Source organism: Ischnura elegans, chromosome 3 (genome assembly GCF_921293095.1).
Source record: "Ischnura elegans chromosome 3, ioIscEleg1.1, whole genome shotgun sequence".
NCBI lineage: Eukaryota > Metazoa > Arthropoda > Insecta > Odonata > Coenagrionidae > Ischnura > Ischnura elegans.
The window spans coordinates 65,195,973-65,217,167 of NC_060248.1; the positions used below are offsets into that span (position 1 = coordinate 65,195,973).

At 38.4% G+C, this 21,195-nt stretch overlaps 1 long non-coding RNA gene across 1 annotated transcript in view; it reads left to right on the forward strand.

Moving 5' to 3' along the window:
* The window catches only part of LOC124155942, a 44,169-nt gene extending 23,351 nt beyond the window's left edge, over window positions 1-20,818 (forward strand). The window contains exon 3 of the long non-coding RNA XR_006864244.1: window positions 20,509-20,818. This is a non-coding gene — a long non-coding RNA (uncharacterized LOC124155942). The remainder of the gene's footprint in view (window positions 1-20,508) is intronic.
* Window positions 20,819-21,195: the final 377 nt, after the last annotated feature.

Genomic DNA, 21,195 nt, shown 5'->3' on the forward strand with positions numbered 1-21,195 from the left:
AATCCTTTGAATTTTGTACTTCAATAAAACCCTACTTTTGGCCTATTCGCATTTTCCGCAAGTTTTAGTTCTTCCTTTTGTACCGCTAAATCCATTTAGTCTGACATAAAATGAACGAGAAGCGCGTCACCATCGTTCGCACACCTTTTTAGCCACTCGAGAGTCCTCTTCATATTCTCTAGGCTCCTTTCCTGTGTTCTCGGATCTAAAAATATTTCATCACTTCTCTGAAAGGTGTTAATATCGATTTGTTTAACGCAGACGAGGCGCCAAATAAGGGACAAGTCGTCTCACTACGCATCCCTTTTTGCCTTCTACCATCTTCCGATTTATAATATCAAAGATAAACGCCCTCCTAGCAGCAAAATCGGGACGAATTTAGCTGTATTCGAGACGTGGGAGGGGGAGAAGCGAGCGGGGAGGGGACGGGAGCGGCCTGCCGCTCTTGTATCCGCGACGCTCTTGGGCGTTGGAATATTTTCTTCGCGGACGCGGACTCAAATTTGACATTTTGTGGCTAAACGGTGGTAGATACGTCAAAATGCATTAAATTTTAGGATTGAAGGAAAGTAACTCGGTAAAATCTATAGGGAATGACCATAAAATATCAAAATCTTCAAATTTTGACCCTCCTCCCCCTTTTGCATTTGACCGAGGGTCAGGGGTTCACATAGAGGTCTTAAAAATTTCAAGTGTTATTTTTGATCAGTCCCACAACTTTTTTTCATTGGGCCAGATGGATTTGAAAAAAAAATCGATTTTTCTGATCCGCCCTATTACACATGTCAGAAATTCTGCTTTTGTCTGAAGACGTCTCTTAATTAATGGAGAGAAAGGAACAATTAGGTGTTTATTATGATTTGTACACTTGAAAATTGTTGACTATGACGATATATGAGTGGGTGAGAAGGCAAGGGGTACAAGTGATTCCTTTTTTTCTTTGCTCTGTTTAGTACAGAAATTAAGTATAGATAACAAACGAGATCAACTAGATATTTAGTGGTGCATTTGATTTTCCACTCAAGTCATCACAGAACAGAGACTCACTCGTATTACATGGCAACCAAGTTTTTGTGTATTTCTTCTAACAATTAATTTTGCCTTACTCTCTTGAGAAAAATATCACCTGTACCCCTTGGCTTCTCATCCCCTCACATAAGTTTTTATTTCCAAAATGTTTGGCCACAATTGAATTAATTTTTTTAACCCTCTTAGTGTGGCGGACTGATATATTGGCTCTGGCTATATATTGTTAATTTTTTATACACTGCTATAAGTACATTTATTTTCAGTGAGGTATACATTTTCAACCTTTATCAATTCTAATTATGTGAAAAACTCACTCATAGATATCTTAAAAAATAGCTTTAGAAAGTGTTTTGTCCAAAGGTGCTACATTTTAATATCTTGTCCTCATCATTTCTTGCTATTATCCCAGGACTTAGGAACCCTCTTCCGTATAAGGTTAACTCCCGTCTTGAAATTATGTGTACTTGTAGTATGGGATGCGGGTATTTTAGGAACCAATATTAAGTTAACGATAAGGGCAAAGTTAAAGCCAATAAATATGCTAGTTAGAAATTAGCAAAAAATATTTGCTTTTTGGTGAAGCTAGGAATTTTTCATCAACAATTTTCATTTTAAAAAAATGTCACTTCTGTGTTGTCTGTTGATTCCAGCAGTTGTGGATAAAGGTTTGGAACAAGGGTGGTTTGGGGTGGGCAACCCCCAGTTAAAGGAAGGTTATGGCCTCCCCCAAAAGTTCTGAATTTTCAACTCAAAATTGACGGTTTTAACAAACGTACCGAAATCGTGTAAATATGTCCTAATTTTAAAACTGATTTGTATTTAGGGTATTTGTAAATTTCAGGATTTTTATTGCTGAACATGTCCATGTTATTTATAACTAAATACTAAATATTCGTGGTACCTTCCAAAATTTTTAAAGAAATCTTAGATTCTTTGCTGTTCGGTGGAGTAAAAATATGCAAGTGCACTCGATCAACTGATTTCACAGAAATAAATATCGTTTGGAAAAACGCTGGTTGCTATTCATCTAACTTGATTTTCAAAAAAGAAAATCCGTTGTCCCGCCTCAAATTTAGCTGCGAGATAAAGAGAATAAATACCTCATTTTCCGTGATTTATTGTGTGATTTACAACCTCGATTTTATTGAAAGTCATGGCGTTAAGAATAAAAGGTGCCTATTTTATTTCCTGTACCATCAGTGATTACACTTTTCTAAAAGACTTATCGTGGGAGGCATTGATTCATTTTCTGGTGGATGGAGACATTTTTCATAAGTATTTAATACGATCATTGCTGCAGCATTTTGGGAAGAGCTCTCAAGTGTAGAGGTACTCTCCCAAACCCAACAATCCCAAATAGTTGTTTTAAGTTTCATTCATCGAAAACGTCAACAGTTTTAATATTTTCACGATTTTTGTCATAATTTACCATGCAAAAGCTGTGCATTTATTTTTTGTAGAATAGCAAGGGCGTTATAAATATAGAGAGAAAACAAAATTTTCTATCAACCTCAGATAGTTTTCAGTAAGGTTATACGAGTTGAGTAAGTGGGTTTTGTCTGGTTCAAGAAGAAAGAAACCTGAATTTTCTACAGGTTTGATTTCTTCTAACTGAAGGTGTGTGAGTAAAAAATATTATTTGGTCGAAAGCAGACAACCTAAGGTTAATTCGGAGAAATTCTCATAAATAGATCGGTTTTTCTGCTATAAAACCATCAGGTGGGCACTCTCATGCACATTCTGGAGGCACGTTGGAAGTTGGACACGGAGGCAGGTATGTTTATTACGAGGCTCCATTTCGCAGAAAACCCATTAAATTGAGAGATATTATTAAAAATATGTAACTGAAATCTAGGAATCTCTGTGCTATATAGTTCAACCATATTCCAATCATAGAAGTCACCGTAACCATTAATACCTACATTATTTAGTCAAGTTTGGCGTGACGATTCCTTTCTATTTGAGTTCTGGATACTTTCCCTCTGTTCTAAACGCTTTCATTAGGCAATTTATGATCGATAAATAATTGGAATTCTGAATAAGTACGTTCAAAATGTACTTGGAAGTACCAAATGATTAGTGCAAACTCCAGATGCACTCCTCACAAAAACTAGCTGCATTTCGCGGTTCATCTTTCAAAACCCCTATTCTTAATCCATCAAAGTTTAGTTAAAAATATGAATATACTGCAGGTGATGACCATTACATAAGTTAACACTCGTGGACTAATCATTATCTTCCAAAATTAAATTCATCAATTAATCAGTCTTCGCTGACACAGGAAGCTCGAGGAGAGGTGAGGTAAAGTTCTGTGAACATGAACAAGGCTCTACCTTTAGGTTCAAATCAAACGTGATATTGTTCAAATGCGGCCAAACCAAATTAAGTGCGTCCTTAGGCGAGACTTAATGGAATATATATAAACATTTAAATTGCATTAAACAAAGAAAAGTCGTTTGGTTTTTCGAAATGTTTATTACGCCCATCTGGTTGCGATTGGTGAGCTTTCCTGGCCTATCTCTTTCTACTTCGTAACACCTCTTGATCTAGTCAAGGGAATGCTCAATGGGATCTAGTCAATTTAATTGCGTGTGCAGTAGAGGTAATACCATAGCAGCTAATGGGAATAGAAATGGAGAAATGGGAAAATGGCGAAACATTTTTTCAAAATCAAGGTAGTCCCTTATTTTCTCAGCTGTTACCCTTATGGAAATGGGAGCTGTAGGTAAGGTCATACCTTGTTACGGAGGCTTCCGCGGTTAGTTATTTGGTGATGGTTTTCCGGGTTTACACCGCGTTGATACATGTTTTGCGGACGACAGTTTCGGGCGCGTTCCAGCTCCCGTCTTTGGACCCGAAGACGGGAGCTGGAACGCGCCCGAAACTGTCGTCCGCAAAACATGTATCAACGCGGTGTAAACCCGGAAAACCATCACCAAGGTCATACCTTGATAATTATTACCCAGATATTTAAACAAGGGTCGTTGTAATGAAGATCTGGTTTGATATTGCATAATAGGGAAGTGCACTAATTTTTTTTTATTGCTGAATTTGAAAGTTTAGCCTAAAAAAGAAACATTAGTATCGTCACTTTTATTTTATGCATCTGGGGTATGCACTTTAAAACGTTTTGAAAGTCGGAAAATTTCATGTTGCGCTGAAACACAGTGCCTCCATCTTGATTGAGATGTGACGTCACAAGGCAGTAGTCACCAGTGGAGTATCGCTGAATTCCGTCGCCTTCTTTAGCGCGGCGAGAGTTTCCGGAATCGGTGGAGTTTGCTTCCTAAAAATGTCGTCTAGTACCGAAAACATGAATTCAAAATAGAATTATAAATGATTTTTTGTTCCAAATTTCGTCTCGACGTCGAAACAAAAGCCTGGAGAAGATATTCATTCCCGTGCCTTAAGCACAAGCTATACGGAATAAATGGTTCAAGGCTGCTCCTGACTCTTACTTATCGATGATATTCTGTTTTGAAGATCATTTAAAGGTATTGTAAGATCAAATTGATATTTATATTATAATAATTTACTTAATAGGTACCTCAGTCACATCAGAAAGTGTGTTGAGTCAAAATATAGCATCTTCCGCGTAGACCTACGTAATTTATAAACTGAAAGTAGTTTGGTTAAAGAATTATGGCGCGACTGTTTTTTTACACGACCGGGAAAAATGCGTACTTTGCCCATGATATGTGCATATATGATAACAAACGATTTTTGTTAAAGTTAATCTTTATTTGTTGAAATTAGTACATTTATAGGTGATACAGATATAAAGGTACACGGCAGGTCGCGCGGCGTAATTTGTACTCCACTGGTGACGGGTTCATCTTGCTCATCCAAAAAATTAGCTACAATACCTCGAACTTTGAAAACTCGCAATATAGGCAGTCAAAGTACATTGTAAGAATACACGAGACCATTATAGCCCAGAATGTACGTACAATGTCGAAATCCTTGGTTTTCAAAGATTGACGTATTTTATACGCCAGCGCGCCCGGTCCAGGGTTATCAGCTTTTATTTCATCCTATTTGTTAGTTGAAATTATATTTCAGAATGGTTCTTTTAGCACTGCTACTGAGGTAAACTGGTAGGTACTGAGTACAAGGTACTGAGGTATGTACTGAGTAAGTAAACTCCCTTTGAAGTAATGTGAATTACAAGTGTTCGAGATATATGGCATTTTATATTCGCTTTGTGTTCTTATTAATTATGCCTGTACGCATATTGTTGCTTGCCGCGAGCCTTTAATGGTATGTGCTCTTGCAAGAGTGGTTTTCATTTTTAATGTGGAAGTTGGTCAGTATAAACAAAGAAAAAATTAACATTTTAGCGCACACCAACCCTTGTAGTCATCGTATCTCTGCGTTTGTAATGACACTGCTAAAATACCTAAACGCCATATATAGTAGTATTCTACCGATTAAGGTAGGTTTCCATGGAGTACTAAAGAGGTGATCTGGGAGCCTCCCTTTCCTTCCAGCACTGCCTTCTTTAATTCACTGTAAGGCTTACTCTCTTTCAATCTATCTAAAAATCCTATTCTTTTCCTTCCCCTCCCTCGTTTCCCCAACATTCTACCCTCCAAAGCCATTTTCAACATCCCCTCACCGCTAAGCACTAACTCCATCCAAACCTTCTGTCTCCTGCGTATCTCATCTAAAAGCGTTCTCTCCTCGCCAACCATATCCAGCACTTCGTCGTTCCTTTTCCTCTCCGTCCATTTCACCCTCTCCATTCTTCTCCATACCCACATCTCGAACGCCTCCAATCTTCTCTCGTCTTCTTTCCTCAGAGTCCACGTTTCCGCACCGTAGAGAGCTACACTCCAAACCAAACTCTTCACTAACCTTTTCTTTAAACTCTTACACAACGATCCTCTCAGAAGCTCCTTCCTGCTCATGAACGCCTCCTTCGCTAATGCTATTCTCTTCCTGATGTCCTTACTACTGTATCCGTTTTCCTCTAACGTACTGCCTAAATAGTTGAATTGCTCAACCTGCTCAAGTTTTTCACCACCCACCTTTATCTTGAGTCTCACATTCCTCGCTCGTGATGCTTTACAAAACCGCATAACCTTAGTTTTCTTGTGATTAATCCTCATCCCATACTCCTCGCAACGTTCGTATAACGCATCCACTTGGGCCTGAAGCCCCCTTGCTGACTGACTGATCAACGCCTGGTCATCCGCGAATCTCACTGATTTGAACATCATTCCTCCCACTTTTATTCCAGCTTCTAACTCATCCCATGCTTCCCTTACCATCTCTTCAGCATACACGTTAAAGAGCAGTGGCGATAGAGGACAGCCTTGCCTCACACCTCGGCCAATGCTTGCCCACCCAGATTCTCCATCCGCTATCCTCACTTGCGCAGTCTAGGCCATATACAGATTACAAATCAGTCGTCTATCCCTCCAGTCTACACCTATTCTCTCGAGAATATCCATTAACTTTACCCAGTTCACCCTATCAAACGCTTTTTCAAAATCCACGAAACACACATATACGTTCTGCTCATATTCTAGGTTCCTCTCCACGAGGGCCCTCATTATTGCTATTGCATCACGAGTTGACTTCCCTTTTCTGAAACCAAACTGATCTTCGCCCAAATATTCGTTTGCCCTCGCCTCCATTCGTCTGTTCAATATCCTCAGTACCACTTTCGCCGCATGCGATATTAGATACTAAACGCCATAATGATGATAAAAAAAATTGTCTTATGTCAATGATTGCTGCAATTATAATTAATGATAAACTTGATGCCGTATGATCACAATGAAGACAACAAAAAATAATGCCGTGACGCAGTCTTGAACCGCGGTCCTTCGGAAGAAATCTATCCTATGAATCGTGCACGCTACCACTACCCCAACCGACCCATTAAGAATTAGTTGACATTTTAAATTTATATATATAACTTGTTAAAAGTAACGCTTGAAAATTAATTAATTACAGCCTAACTTACGCCCTAATTGAAAAAGATGGAGCAAGGTACGCGGTATCCCCTTGTTAGCCTTAACGTCTCGCATTTCTATGGAGCGTTGAACCTGTCCTCCTTATTCAGTAACCATAAATACATCAAAGTTTGGTATACCATTTATAAATCGTTGGAATTTTCCTTCTCCCAACCAAGATTATATTTTCTTGAACCCATCCTGGACAGCGAACTATTGCAACAACCAGCCAGCTCGGAAATAAGGCTAACATCCCATGATTCTAGTTGCGAAGGGCGAACGTTCCGGCCGGCGTGAATACATACGCAACGAATAAGTCTTGCAGCAAACGTCTGAAATAGGTTTATTAGTTTGACTCGGTTCTTACAAAAAAACGTTTTGGCATGATAAACGGCATTGTGTCAAAATATACCCAGCGAAAAATAAATACCATCATGCATTTATTAAAGATTCAATGTGCTATTCGTACTACTCTTTCCAAACTTGAAGTTGACACGTAAATGAATATTAATATATTACGCAATGATGAAGTCGTTTACTCAAAAGAGAAGCAGCCACATATATATTCTGAAGATATTTTATGACAGCAAAAAACGGATACCCTCAAATTCTGTAATTTTTCTATGCAATAATAGTGGTAGAACAACGGTGTAGAAGCTGCCTTCTGCTACTGCCTTGTGACGTCACGGCCAATATTCAACATGGACACCCGTTTTCGCGGCCTTTGAATTTTTCCATATTTCAGACGGTCATCTCGAATAAAGTATCCACTATTAGGATTTAAACTGTGGTTTTACGACATTATGTTATTCTGAACTCTAATTTAAAAAATGTGTTTGGTGCATTTGAAACACTAGTGCACTTCCCTATTCTATAAATATTTCTCGCAGCGAGATGTGATGAAGTGGATCTGAAATGAGCTCTGCTTCTCGCTCGCCATCGCTGCTTCCGTCGACTTACGAGGAATCCCAGCGGATCGACGATGCTCCCCTATCGCACGTAAACCCCCAACTCCCCAATACCCACACCCACTTTCCGATGAGACCCCGCCTTCCTTGTTGTTTTTTTCCTTTAATTTCAACAGAGTGTGAGAAAGAGAGGTGATGCGCTCTCATCTTTAAGAACCCAAAAGATTCGATTAAAATTTTTTCTCCGGTCTTCCATCCCTATTACAAGAACATAAGAAGAAAAAAGGTTGATAGTAGATATGCCGCTGCGCGGCCACCGATGTTGTTTCCTTCCCTTCCCGTCCGTTTCTCTATCACCTTCCTCCGTAGCACCACCGTCTCGGGGGCGGTAATAACGGTCGAGTGAGCATGTTTCTTGACGCGTTTGAATTAAACGCCAGCCGCCTATCTTAATTTTTGTTCTAGCGAATTCTGCTGATTCTACTTCGCGTTTACTTTCACAGATGGGTAATCTACCTATATATGCTTAATAACTACCCAAAATGTTGCGTAAAAGTTGCTTGGCAGGGAGTTGGTTGTAGCTGGCATACAATAAATTATAATTGAAAAAATGCTCTAAAATAGCATGCTTTTAAGGAAGCCCTCAGAAGTGTTGACTCGGATGTATGCGGTGATTTGCAGGTGTCTGAGAAAAATTGTAACAGTGGCTATTCTGATGGCTCACGTGAATGCATTTGTTTTCATATTCGTTGTCGAAATGTGTCAGTCATTACGATGCAATTTTCGATGTGCTGAAGGATATATATCAAAATATACCAGCTCTAAAATGTGTGTGAAATTACCTAAACACGCGCACGTATATGCGCTCAGTATCCTTACTTGGTCTTAAATGCGACTAGAGTAAGCTCACGCCACTCATGAATCACACAGAACTGCGTGATAATAAATATTGCTACCTATAAAAAGATAGATACCTCCGTTACTCTGGTAATAAAATGGGTGTAGCTATGTAAAATCAGAATCCAATCAAGGGTGAAGCTGGAAAAAAATAAAAATTATATGTACAATAAACATAAAGTCAACGTAGATAATTAGGAGAGCGGTTCGTTGGCTGTATTTCGCAACTGCTTTATCCCTGATATTTGAAGAAAAACATGAAAAAAGTGGCATCATCTATACGTTCTCTTATCTGTACTTCTATTTTTGTTTCGCTATCTTTTATGGCTTAGCACGACGGAAGCCGTTACATTATTATGAAAACGAACTGGAAAATTGCATTCCTCATTTTTTTAAAATGCCCTCGTAATTAATTGTAAACACGTGCTGGTCTTTCGTTTGTTGAATTTCTTAGGCATCTACCTCGAACTCTTGACTGTGGAGGAGATTCTTCCACGGAACTTAAGAGAGCTATTTTCAATCACCTTACGTATTTTATATCAAATTTTGACTCATCCCACCGTAGCGCGATATTTTGTGACATCTAAATCATCATCTCCTCTCCTTCCAGGTCAGGAGAGGATAAGTGAGGGATTCGATATTTCCTCTCTCTCTTTTTTTATTTCTTTTAAGGGAAGCACTGAGGAGAGTGGTACAAAAGTTTAACGCATTCGGAATACGTACTTCCGGAAGACGTACGGAGGGTAGAATTAGATGAAGAATTGCATGTTATCATAAATTGAAAAATTTTCAGTAATGTAATTTAAAAAAGTAAAATTAAATCCGGGACTGAAAAGTTACCTCGAAACACCAGAGAACCCCTTTTATACTGCGTGACGGTTCCTTACTTTTCGCCGACTCTCTTCCTCCTTCATAAGCTGTTGTGAATTGTCACCTAATGGCAAATAACTAAAAATTGATAAGATGGTTACTGGTGTGGCATTGTTACCAAGGTTATTCATCCTGTTCGCTGAAAAGTCAAGACATAGACCTTTTTTGCGCCGTTTCCTGACGACGAGTCCATTCTATTACGGGTCTCTCTATAGTCTAAATGCATTTCTTAAATATTTTCTATCACAATATGGGGTGCAGTGGCTTATGACCTTCTAAGGGAGAGAGATAGCAGCTAGTAGAATTCTTCATGAGGACTGGCATTGCTAGTGCACCGAAAACCTGGTAACACAGATGCGTAGGGGTACTAGAAACGGTGTTATTTTTGTTTGGTTAGTTTAGGAGTGTCTAATATCCCATTAAAACAGATGGAGCTCAAATTTAGGTCATCCGAAAGTCAGTATTTTTAGTTGGTGAACCCTGCTTTAATTTGGTGACTTGTCGCCCTTAGAAAAATTCCTCCGTTCGTGCTATCCTACTGCATTAACTTCCTTGCCTCATATTCATTTAATTATAGATCACTCCGAACTAAAATGAGAAAGTGTTTTATGCATTTGAACTCGCATCATGTACGTGACCTCACTGGGATGCCCTCGTGAGGCAAGGGTTTGGCCGGAGCCGAGGGAACACGCGTGGTAGCCATTGCTCCTCCTTATCAGGGCTGTACGTATGAGGGAGCATTAGGGGAGAACAACGGGTCTTCCACCCTCTTCTCCTCCTCATATTATTCCTCAAGGGTACCTCTTGGCATGTCTGGGTTCAATTAAGCACCCAATAACTCTTTCACGCCCTCGCTCCGACTGGTAGGAGTTACATCTCCCGTCTTGGTATTCCAATCCTCCGACTCCTTCGCCTCCGCGCCCGTGTCAATCCCTCCCATCGCCCCTCTCTTTGGTCCGCCGAAACTATTCCTTTTACTCGTAAGCCCACCTCTAAATGCTTCAATGCTACTCATTTCCTCCGGCCAATGCAGCTCTGAGAACCGGGAGGCCCAGCTTACTCCAAAGGGACATTCTTTGAGGTCTTTCCCTTCTTTTTCCTCATTCACGGTCCATCCGCACTGTCCCTCCCTTCTCCTCGGGTGCTCTTAAAAGGTTTAAGAGAGTGAAAGAGAGAGAGAGAGAGAGGGGATACATTCATGGGAAGAGGAGCACGAGTGAGGGAAGTCACAAAAGGACACCGTTCTATTATTGGAAAAGAGAAGGCGAGACGTGGATGTGGAGTACCGTCCAATTTACTTTGTTTAATAGACCGTCAAATTTATTTTCTTCCTTCGTGGGGTTCAGTTCCCCTCCACGAAGCCACAATGCATTTGTTTCCCGGCGGTATTACGCTGCCGATATTTTTCTACCTCGAAAGTAACGGATTTATTTGAGGTCGAAGTCAATTTCGTGGCGTGCGGTGTCTTTGGGAGGGTTCATTCCAGGTGCTTCCAACGATTGGTGAAAATGAATTTTTTTTGAACAGTTTTGGTGACACCTTTCTGCTCGCCAAAGAACGCTACCAGTGGAAAAAAACATCTGGAATGGTCGGAGCCTCTGAGGTGATTGTTGGCTTATATGAGTTTTTTCCCTTTCTGTTTTCTCGGGAAGCCAAAGAAAACGAACATATAAGGGACAGAGATGGAATCCTCGACCTCAGGGTTTCCTCGTCTCTTCGAAAATATTTTATAATGCGTTTAGTTCGCGGGCAATCTGGGTCTTCATTTTTCCATAGAAATAGCACATGCCGTTTTAAGATAAACATTGTGACGCTTTTATAGGCTGTGGTCTCTTACAGAAGCGGCCGGGATCCATCTTTTTTTCTCGAGGGGATATTGACGTCGAATTTAACCTGCACGAACTCCTGATTTGCAAACTATCCATTATTAGAGTAATATTCATCCTTTAGTGATATCATACCTTGTCTATGCAGTAAAGCTCCGTATTCAGTTATTCGCTGCTGGTGTTGGTTATATTGTGTGAAGATTCCAAATTTGGTTATATTTTTTATTTACTCACTACAAAACTCCGGGAAACTACTTAGAAAGTCTTCGGTGAAGAAATGATTTTTTCGATAGCTTCTGCTTTCAGTGTGTTTGAGATGATTTGACATATTCCGGTAAGTGAATTTATTTTTTGAGCTAACTTTAAACTCGGAAGCAAAAATATTCTAGTACAATCAACTCAATCAAGGATCACTCACTATCCTTACGTGGTTTTAAATATGGAGATATTATCATTAAATTTCGTCAAAAATATTTCCTTAATTCCAGTTATTATCGGTTACATTTTTATTTGGATTTTTAAATTGGGTAAGATAGCTGGAAAGTTTTTTTTGCTTATTTCCACATGATATTTTTCGTGAAGAAGATAGATTTAATTATTTTGGAATTTTTGCTATTTTTCGTATATATAATCGATTCTGCTATAATGAAAATAATTTGACTATCCAATTACTTTGCCAAACAATATTACTTTTTACCGTAGGATGGTCTTCAATAAAAATATCTATTCCCTTTGGGTGGCATCCAACCTATCTGGAAGTATATTTTGATGAAGCAGTCACTTTTCCATTCATTTCGTAATTTTGATTGTAATATTATTTACCTACTTCGAGCCTAATGTCAAGTTGATGGTAATGCCTTCCGATGTGATGCGTCACGTTTATGTTCATTTTTTAAAACTATTCGATTAGCATTCGAGCTAAACAAGGTCTCTTATGGGTTTTCGACGGAAAGTCCATTAGTTCTCCCACTGCTTCATTTGAAGACATTAGTTTTCTGATGGGATAGTGCCTGAAGGGATAGATTATTACGTATGCACACCATGGATGGAATGGTATTGGAAGTATATTTAATTTATTCGTCGTAAGTGTTGGTATACATCAGGCGCAATGAATTCATTTAATTGCTCTAGACAATCGGTGCAACAGTTAAGTATAAACTCCAATAATTTTTACACACGTTTTGAACCCTTTCTTATGATTCACGCCCTTCATTAATTACATTTCTCATCGCGACTTTTCGATTTATTATCCCATTCTCATTTCCGCCTCTGTACTCATTCTCCTCTTCAATTCCTTTATTTACTCCTCACCAAACGGTGGTACATTCCTCCTCTCTCCTAGAATGCCTCATCCAGTCCTCCTCTCTTGATTCTCGCCGCTTCCCAAGGCTATTACTCCCAATGCACCCAATTATTCTTTAAGTCTACATCTAATTCCTTCGACAGGACTTTTTATCTCCTTCGGTCTCTTTCGATATAACTCACCCCTCCGTCTCAGCACAACTGCCACCTCCACCAGATTCTTCTTTTATTCGAAATGCTCTTCCACCTCCGTCTCATGCGCTCACTTAAAAAATGACTGCGTAAAAATTAGAAGTGAGCCGCCCACCTCCAAGTTAGTTTTTTCCCGTTCCCATTCCTCCCCACGTCATCACCTTCCAACCATTACATCCCCCAGTGATCTCATCTTGTCCCTCCCGATTTTAAACCCATAATAAATTTCTACGTTCGGTTTCTATCCCTCTTAAATCGTCGTATTGTATTCTTCATCCATTTTCAGTATGTAGGTACTTCCCCACATATCGAGTTGAGATTTTCCTCTTTTTTTACGCTGTAGTTATTTCGTTGGTATGCTTTTAGTATGCTATTATTGGGGGGTTTGGAAGATATAATGAGTAACTCCAGAATAGCACGCTTCTAAAAGTCAAAGGGGAGTTAAAAAACTATAGTTATCTTGTCCTTGTCTGGAGCGGTCCTGTAATGCTTAGTTTACTTACAAAAAAAGATTCCTCCATTAAATGTATTATGATTTGGTAAATGTCATAGAATAGGAGTTGCTAGATTAAATGTAATTCTTTAGTATGTAAAGTGAGAAATGGAATCAAAAGCTGTCTGCCTGCAAAGTCGCCATTTTGTCGATGATGAATTCGATGAATTACTTACTTCAGATTTTTTTCGATGGCATGCTGGATTTCACATATTTCTGGTAGGTTTCACAATTATTTATTTGCTGTCGTATATTGTGAAGTGTGAATATTATACGGCTCAGTTCAGAATAAAAGTGTGAATATTATACGGTTCAGTTCAATGATGCTTGAAAAATGTTTTCAATGTTTCCAGCCTCGAAATATCGCAATTTTATCGTCAGTAGGTGACTGGAAAATCTCGAGGGCCTATAAAAAAGTGGATATTCATTGAGATTGAGACGTCACGCCCACAAAAATTTCACCTACTCATCCAACGTCTATTGAATTCGATCCACGAGACAAATGGGACGTTTTACAAATTGAACTAATTTTAAGCTGAAAATGAATGTTGCTAAAATCGGTTTTTAAAAGAATTGTTATTCTTTTCAGTGAACACATTCGGCAATTGAAGCGAAAGAGTATCACCTAAATTACAATTTACCTTAAATTTTAAGCATTAATCGTTTGATAAAAGTTTTTGGCTTCATTGGAAGCATAGTAATGCCATTGAAGTAAAATTTCTCTCTGGTTGCCACCCTTGAATTGGATCGGAGAAGGTATCCTTAACATTAATAAAGTTTGGATACTGTGAAACATTAATAGGAATTTGATTTTTATTCCTTCCTTACTCGTCAAATTAATGCCTTTAATCCAGCGGCAAAACTATGGGGGGATGAGGGAATAGATCCACCCCCAAAGTATTAGAGGAATAAAAAAGTTATTTAAAAATATTGCCTAGTTTCAAATATAAGAACTGCATCTGCTTAAATTTAATTTTTTACTGCCAAAATTAGGTAAAATGTCAGGCATGCCATTTTAAAAAAATTTTCCCGCCCCAGGCCATCTCATCCCTTCCCTGGCCAACTCATCACCCCCAAAGCATATTCCTAGTTACGCCACTTTTATCAATTTAATAAGTACAATTTTGTTCTTTCGAGTCACGTATTTTTGCACTTGTATCTTTTAGTTCACACTACATTTTACATATGCATTAAATGTATGATTTACTTTATGTTTTAAACACTAATTATATTTTATTTCGAAATTTTTGGTGGTCCTTGGTGTCTCGTTTTTTTTTGCCAAAAACTTGCTAGACATGAGGACACCAATGACCTGAAAAATACATATTGTGGACTAAAATTTGGGTAGAAATGACGACATTGGTGGTAAATGACGAAATAGTTTTACGCTTTGCCTCTCAGGATGTAATCCTGGAATCATAGGAACTATTCACGGAAGCTGGGTCTCTTGGACCGTAGGTTGGATGGGGGGATTGAGAAATAGTGCGGTAAGTCTATTTCCACAACCACGCACTTGAATGGGCGTCGACCCTACCGCAAGGGATCGATACACAAATGAAATAGGACGTGGAAACCCTCAAATAAATTAACGGTACTAAACTCAATTCCATTCCCTTCCCCACTCGACAGCGCTCTCTCTCTCTCACACACACCGAAGCCCTTTCCGTATGCATTCCCTTTCTCACCCCACCTTTTATTCTCTTCATCTCTTTCTCCAACCATGCCTTTTCTCATTTGCTCGCTTGGGGGCCACTCTGATACCGTGCCAACGGAATAGGTAAGAGATCATTCCTAAAACCACACAAATGGCCTGTGAAACGCACAAGAGCGTATGCCTCGATCACAGCTGGGAAAGCAGTAAAGTAAATGAACCGATTGAACTTTTAGTTAATATCAGAAAATAAATTTAGGTTGGTTGTTGAAGTTAGAAGTTACATTGCTATAAAGATAGTTAAGTTGCCGTAAAGGAATTAATTTATGGTTAAAAATAGCTACTGCATACTACGTTAAAAAATATTTTTACGTTACTTTTAGGAGGGATTTCATTAAGTCATATGATATTAATAAGAATGTATACAAATTTGGAACAGGTTTATATAATTTTTTCATAGGGGAGGGAATATCTATTTTATCTTCACTATTTACTCTGTGATCCTACTTTCCACGGTACTATCGGAAGACGGTTGACTACTGTGAGAACATAATCAAGCCGTCATATTTCTTCCGTGGTCTGTTGGGAAAGCTATAAATCTAAATTCGGCTAAGTCGATGCTAAGCTATTAATAAACGAATAACAAACTGAAGTTAGTTTCGATTCGTCAATATATAATTGTAGTGATTAAATGTTAAACGTAAATGATTATAGCAATTATTGAAAAAGTTAATTGCATTTTTAAAGATTAATATTAACAATTTTGAGGAATTTTCTCTTCATTATAAAATTAAAATAAGTAAAAACTTTGCAAATTGACGGAAAAAGTTTTATTGTTACGACTGGTTCACCCCGTGAGGCATCATCAAGCTTTCTGTTTACTTCCTCTATCCTCTTTAGACCCAGTATATCATATATGATAAATCTGGTTTTTATCATTTCTTGATTTAAGACTGTCTCCACGTGCTGAGCGCCGCTTGTGTCGTATTCTATACATTCTGTGCTTGAGCGTACTAAGCTGTTTTCCCTCTCTCTCTTGAATCTCAGGCGTGGCTGATGACGAAAGATCCCAGTTTTGGTTTAATTTGGTTTGGTGTTATTCTACAATGAAGGGAATTGAGGGGAGTAACATTTATTGATATATTTTACTATTTATTGATACTATTTCAATAACATGACTTATAGTCCCTTTTATTGTAATTGTTGCGTTATTTTTACGTCTCATGGCTGATACAAGGGGTTAATATCACTACGATTACAATTTTTTTAGCGGATTAATATTTTTCAGTTCTATTTCTGTAGAAAAATGAGGCAATCGCAAATTTTCTTCGGAGAATGCACTTTCAGGTCTGAAGAGACTATACCTGATGATGCATGTACGGGTTAATTCGATATTGCTAATAAAAATTGATCATTGGATTTTACAAAGTTCGCAATTTGTTTTAATTTCATAATTGAGGACCTTGGAAGCTTAGGACAAATGAAATTTTTTATTTTTTGAGATAATTACAGATAATGGTTGGTGGGGTACACAATACTGTTGTGGCAAAGGGATACAAGAGAACCACTGGTAAGCAAATACATATAGATTCAGTGATTTACATGTATCTCTTTGTTCCAACAATATTGCGTATCCCACCAATCTCTCTAATTCTCTCTCTTTAATCTCCAAAAATAAAAAAAATGCACTAATCCCCCTTGGCTTCTGAGGTCCTCAATTAGCCTCAATCTCAGAATAAGCGTCGATAAATGGTTAATCTCATGTATGCCTAGATGAGAAGGGAGGGTGTAGGGGTGGAAAGTTAGTCCGTGACTTAGTCGAGGAGGGAGCAGAGAGTATTTGTGAGGCCTTGCTCTTCAGAGGGCCGCCACCACACTGCGATGAAGTGGGGGGGGGGCACCGGTGGGGGCGCGGTCTCCTGTTGGGACAGTAGAGCGGGTAAGGGAAGAGAGCGTAAAGAAAAGGAAAAATATAAGAGCCACGGGGCAAATGCTGAGCGAATGGGGCAGTTGCTCTCGGGGCAAGGTGCTCTCAGGGCTAGATATAAATCACGCGGCTCAGATAATCACCAGAGCTGTCTTAATCCTGGACCCAACACCCAGCAGATCCCGATAAATCAAGAAACGGATGGATTGCCCGAATGGGGACCACCCATGAGAGCTGATCTTCTCTCCCCACCACGCTGTTTACTTCCCTCTCCCTCATCCCCCCACTGCGTACCCTGCGTCCCCCTAATATGCAGTTCTCTCCCCATCATCCCCTCCTCCCTCCCCCCTCAAAATTCTCTCCTCACCCTTTTCTCCCGCTTCCACGGCTCACTTCGGTGTCACTTTCAGGTCAACTTCCTCATTCACCGATTTATGCCCCCTCTTGTTCCACTTTTCCGTTAAAATCGTGGACAGGGTTGGTGCAGTGGCCGTAGGAGTTGGAAACTTAGATTCCCTAGGTTTCCAACTCTTATAATTTAAGTTCTCTCAGCGACGGGTATTTTTCTATTGTATTCCAATACTTACCTTTTACCTTACCTTAGATTCCATTATGATCGAAAAAAACGATATAATTGATGCATGAAGTCACGAATATTTAATAGTGTAAGATATAAGATTTTATGTGATATTTTCCAAACCAAGAACTTCGGTTCTTTGGTATTAAGGCTATTTTTATATTAATATAAAGGTGGTTTGATAAAAATGTTTTGCGTTAATTTTACGAACTACATATCGATTTTTTCCGTGCCCTAGGCGAAGGAAAAATTGAAATGAAGATGGTGGAAACTTTCGTCATTTTTTAAAATAATACAATTAAAATTATCTCAGGCGCATGAATTCCTTTCTGTCAGGCTATGATACATGAGAATTTTTCCTTTTCATGCCAGTCTTCCTCATCTGTTAGTTCAGACTTGTTCTGTTGAAAGTACCTACAGATATATTATATTTGAGAGCCTAACAATAATTTTAATGCCCTTAAATATTGCAAGTATTTATATTTAAAGTGATTTTTATCTGAATTAGGGGCACTGACAAAGTTACGAAAGTACTTGTACACATACCGTGATACAATAATTATAATGGGGTACAAAATGACTATGAATATTGTTATGCTATTTTGTAGTTACGAGTGACTGAATTTTATTAGTACGAAAGATCTACAGGGAAAAAATCATCCGCGTTTCCCTGTGGACCTTTCGCACGTTTTTGCATTGCGGGTGACTCCCGTATAAGTTATTACCGTGGCTGGTCCCGGTATACTTTAAACTGAAATGAATTTTATTAGCTGTTGTGGTGTTATGATGTAGAGTAATCCTATTTAAAGTTGTTTTTATTGATAGGTCCTGGCTCATTTTCGTGTTTACAAAGGTATTCTTATTTATTGAGCCTGCAAAACTCGTAGTTCTTTACTCAGGCATAAATAATAGAAAATACTGAATGCAATTATTTCTGGAAAATGAGTGGTTAGAGATGTCATTTTAAAATACCCAATGCTATGTGGCCTAGGGATCTTTCATGGACAAATATTTATGTTTAAAAGTATCGGAGGAGTTATGGATCATTCATACAAAATAATTCGAATAGTTGGGATACTTTATTAGTTATGGAGATGAATGAGGACCTAAACGACATAGTTTCATTAAGACCGCACCGTTTCGACGAAGCAAAATTGTCTATAATTCAGTTGAATATACCGAAGCGCTAAATTGACCTATTTACACCGCGATTGCAACTTTTTTATCTGGCTTTTGTCAAATGGTGAACTTTACTATCATGATGAATCCTATCCATATTTTTTTATTACGTTCTAAATTTTGGTGTTTGGGCATGAGTGTTATTCCTTGAATGCATAGAGACCGTTTTATTATAGTCGAAGAATTGGGCTGTGATGAAGTGAAAGTTGGCGGTGTTATTGTCGTCCCCTTCTAAAAAATGAGTGATATATTTATATCCCCACCTTAATTGCGTGGCGCTATCATGGATACGCCTTTCTCGCGGCGCTACGTCTAAAGAGTCGACTCGTCTTGCGGTAAGAACCTCACAATCAGCTCCACCCAACTTTAGCTATCTCTAGTATGTGGCATTGTTACTAATTCATACTCTTGTCTTTTTCGAATTAGATTATGTGTGAAGGGGTGATTATTTATGAGTTTTCACGGCGAAGAAAGATGATACCACTGAGGTGGTGGAGCGCCCGTACTACTTATTATATTCCGCTGAGTGCTGTTTTATTTAACAGCTGAATTAGGTTTTATTATTTTACCGATATTTTCATATTTTCCTCAACGGCATGCGCTTGTATTATTTTTGTTTTGCTAACGTCAGCCCTCTGTGAGATATTAAGCTTTGGTAATCCGAGTAGCTCGGTATGTAGCTCGTATTCCGTTAATCCAAGCCATTAAATGTGGAATAGTGAATGTGGAAGGGAAACTCTAGAATAGCAATAACAAGTAGCCTTAAATTCTTTCCTCTTTCTAGCCTTAAATTCTACTTTTAATTATTTTGTCAGGATTCGAAGACACTCGAAAAACATATATTCAAGTCATAGAGATAATTTGTTCTATCTAAAATAGAAGTGGGGTTGTAAAATATAAAGCTGCATAAAGCTGTCTTCAGTCATATGCCGGGATTGTAATTAAAAGGGGAATTTATTGCAATTTAATTTTGCGTATAATGAATCATCCTCCTGGTTTTTCCAGGACAGCTGCCGAATGGGTGCATTTGAGAACCGGTTCTCTTTGCTGCGCGGTTCATTAAGGAGTGTCCAGTTGAAAAGACAAACTTTATATAATATCATGAACATTTTAGCCTGCTTTTGTTTTTTTTTTCGTTTGACAAAGCTTGATCTGTTGCTCCAGTTGAATTAAAATAGTAAAGTGAAGGGAAAGGTATTCGATTATGAATTTAAGTGGCGCAGCAATAGCATTTTCAATATGTGGCAAAATATTCATGCAGAAAAATATGAAAAATACAGATATAGTAATTATATTGTTTCTTGTAATTTTTTGGATTAAAAACGGTCTTCAGAAATAAATTAGGTTATTTTTTACAGCAATGCTACAGTAACAGAAAAGCAGTTTTTATGTACATACATTTTTCTTTATCAGGTTTGACGAACTTTGTCGTTTGTGTGAGTAACAGATATTACCCGTGGCTGTCTCTCATACCTTTTCTTACTCCGGTGAGTGAGCGTTGAGTTGCCGGTCTTTTCTCATGTGTATCTGCAACTCTTGCATGAGTCATCGGAGCTCAGAGCGCATCAGAGGAAATATTATTTTCAACTGGGAGTCTCCACGGCGACATGTTAAAAATAGACCATGTGCTTCATTCCCGGGACCCATAACCGTGACTACGAGGTCCATTCATTTCCGGTTTTTTTCTCTCGCAGAATTCTCACGCGCCCAAGACTTGACGTAAAACTTGCTAAATGGCAGCACATCGTGCGCTGCAGGGAGCCCAACAGGACGAGAGCTAAGGAAGATCAGTGGCCGAGGCTAAACGAAGATGAAGTAGGTGAGGGAATAAAATGCTTAGCTTCAGTAAAAAGCTAGTCAATCATCTAATACTCGTGGAGTTAAGCGAATAAGTTGCGTATTTTACTACCATCGAATTGGTCTCTTACATAATTCTTTTCATGGGTGTCGTAATCTGTTTTGATGGCCATAAACTCGATCCTTTTTCCGTGATTTTAATTTGTCATAAATTGAAACTAAGTTTATCACTGTACATCATTTATTTATTTTTATTAAATTTTTTTTTTCATAAATTGAAACTAAGTTTATCACTGTATATCATTTATTTATTTAATTAAAAGAAAATTTGGTGAAATCTTATTACGGCTCTTGCATAGGTTAGTGTCGTTTTCAAGTGTTGTATCTAATGAGTTATGAATGAGTATTTCATTGGATTAAACGAGGGATGTTACGAGGACGCATTAATCCCGTTGGACTGATCTTTTTGCTTAGCATTAATCGTTTAAAATGTATGGTATCATCTTGAAATTTTCAGTGTGTACATCCCCATCCATTTTCAGGTACATCCCTGTTAACTATGGCATATGAAATTTGAAAAATTT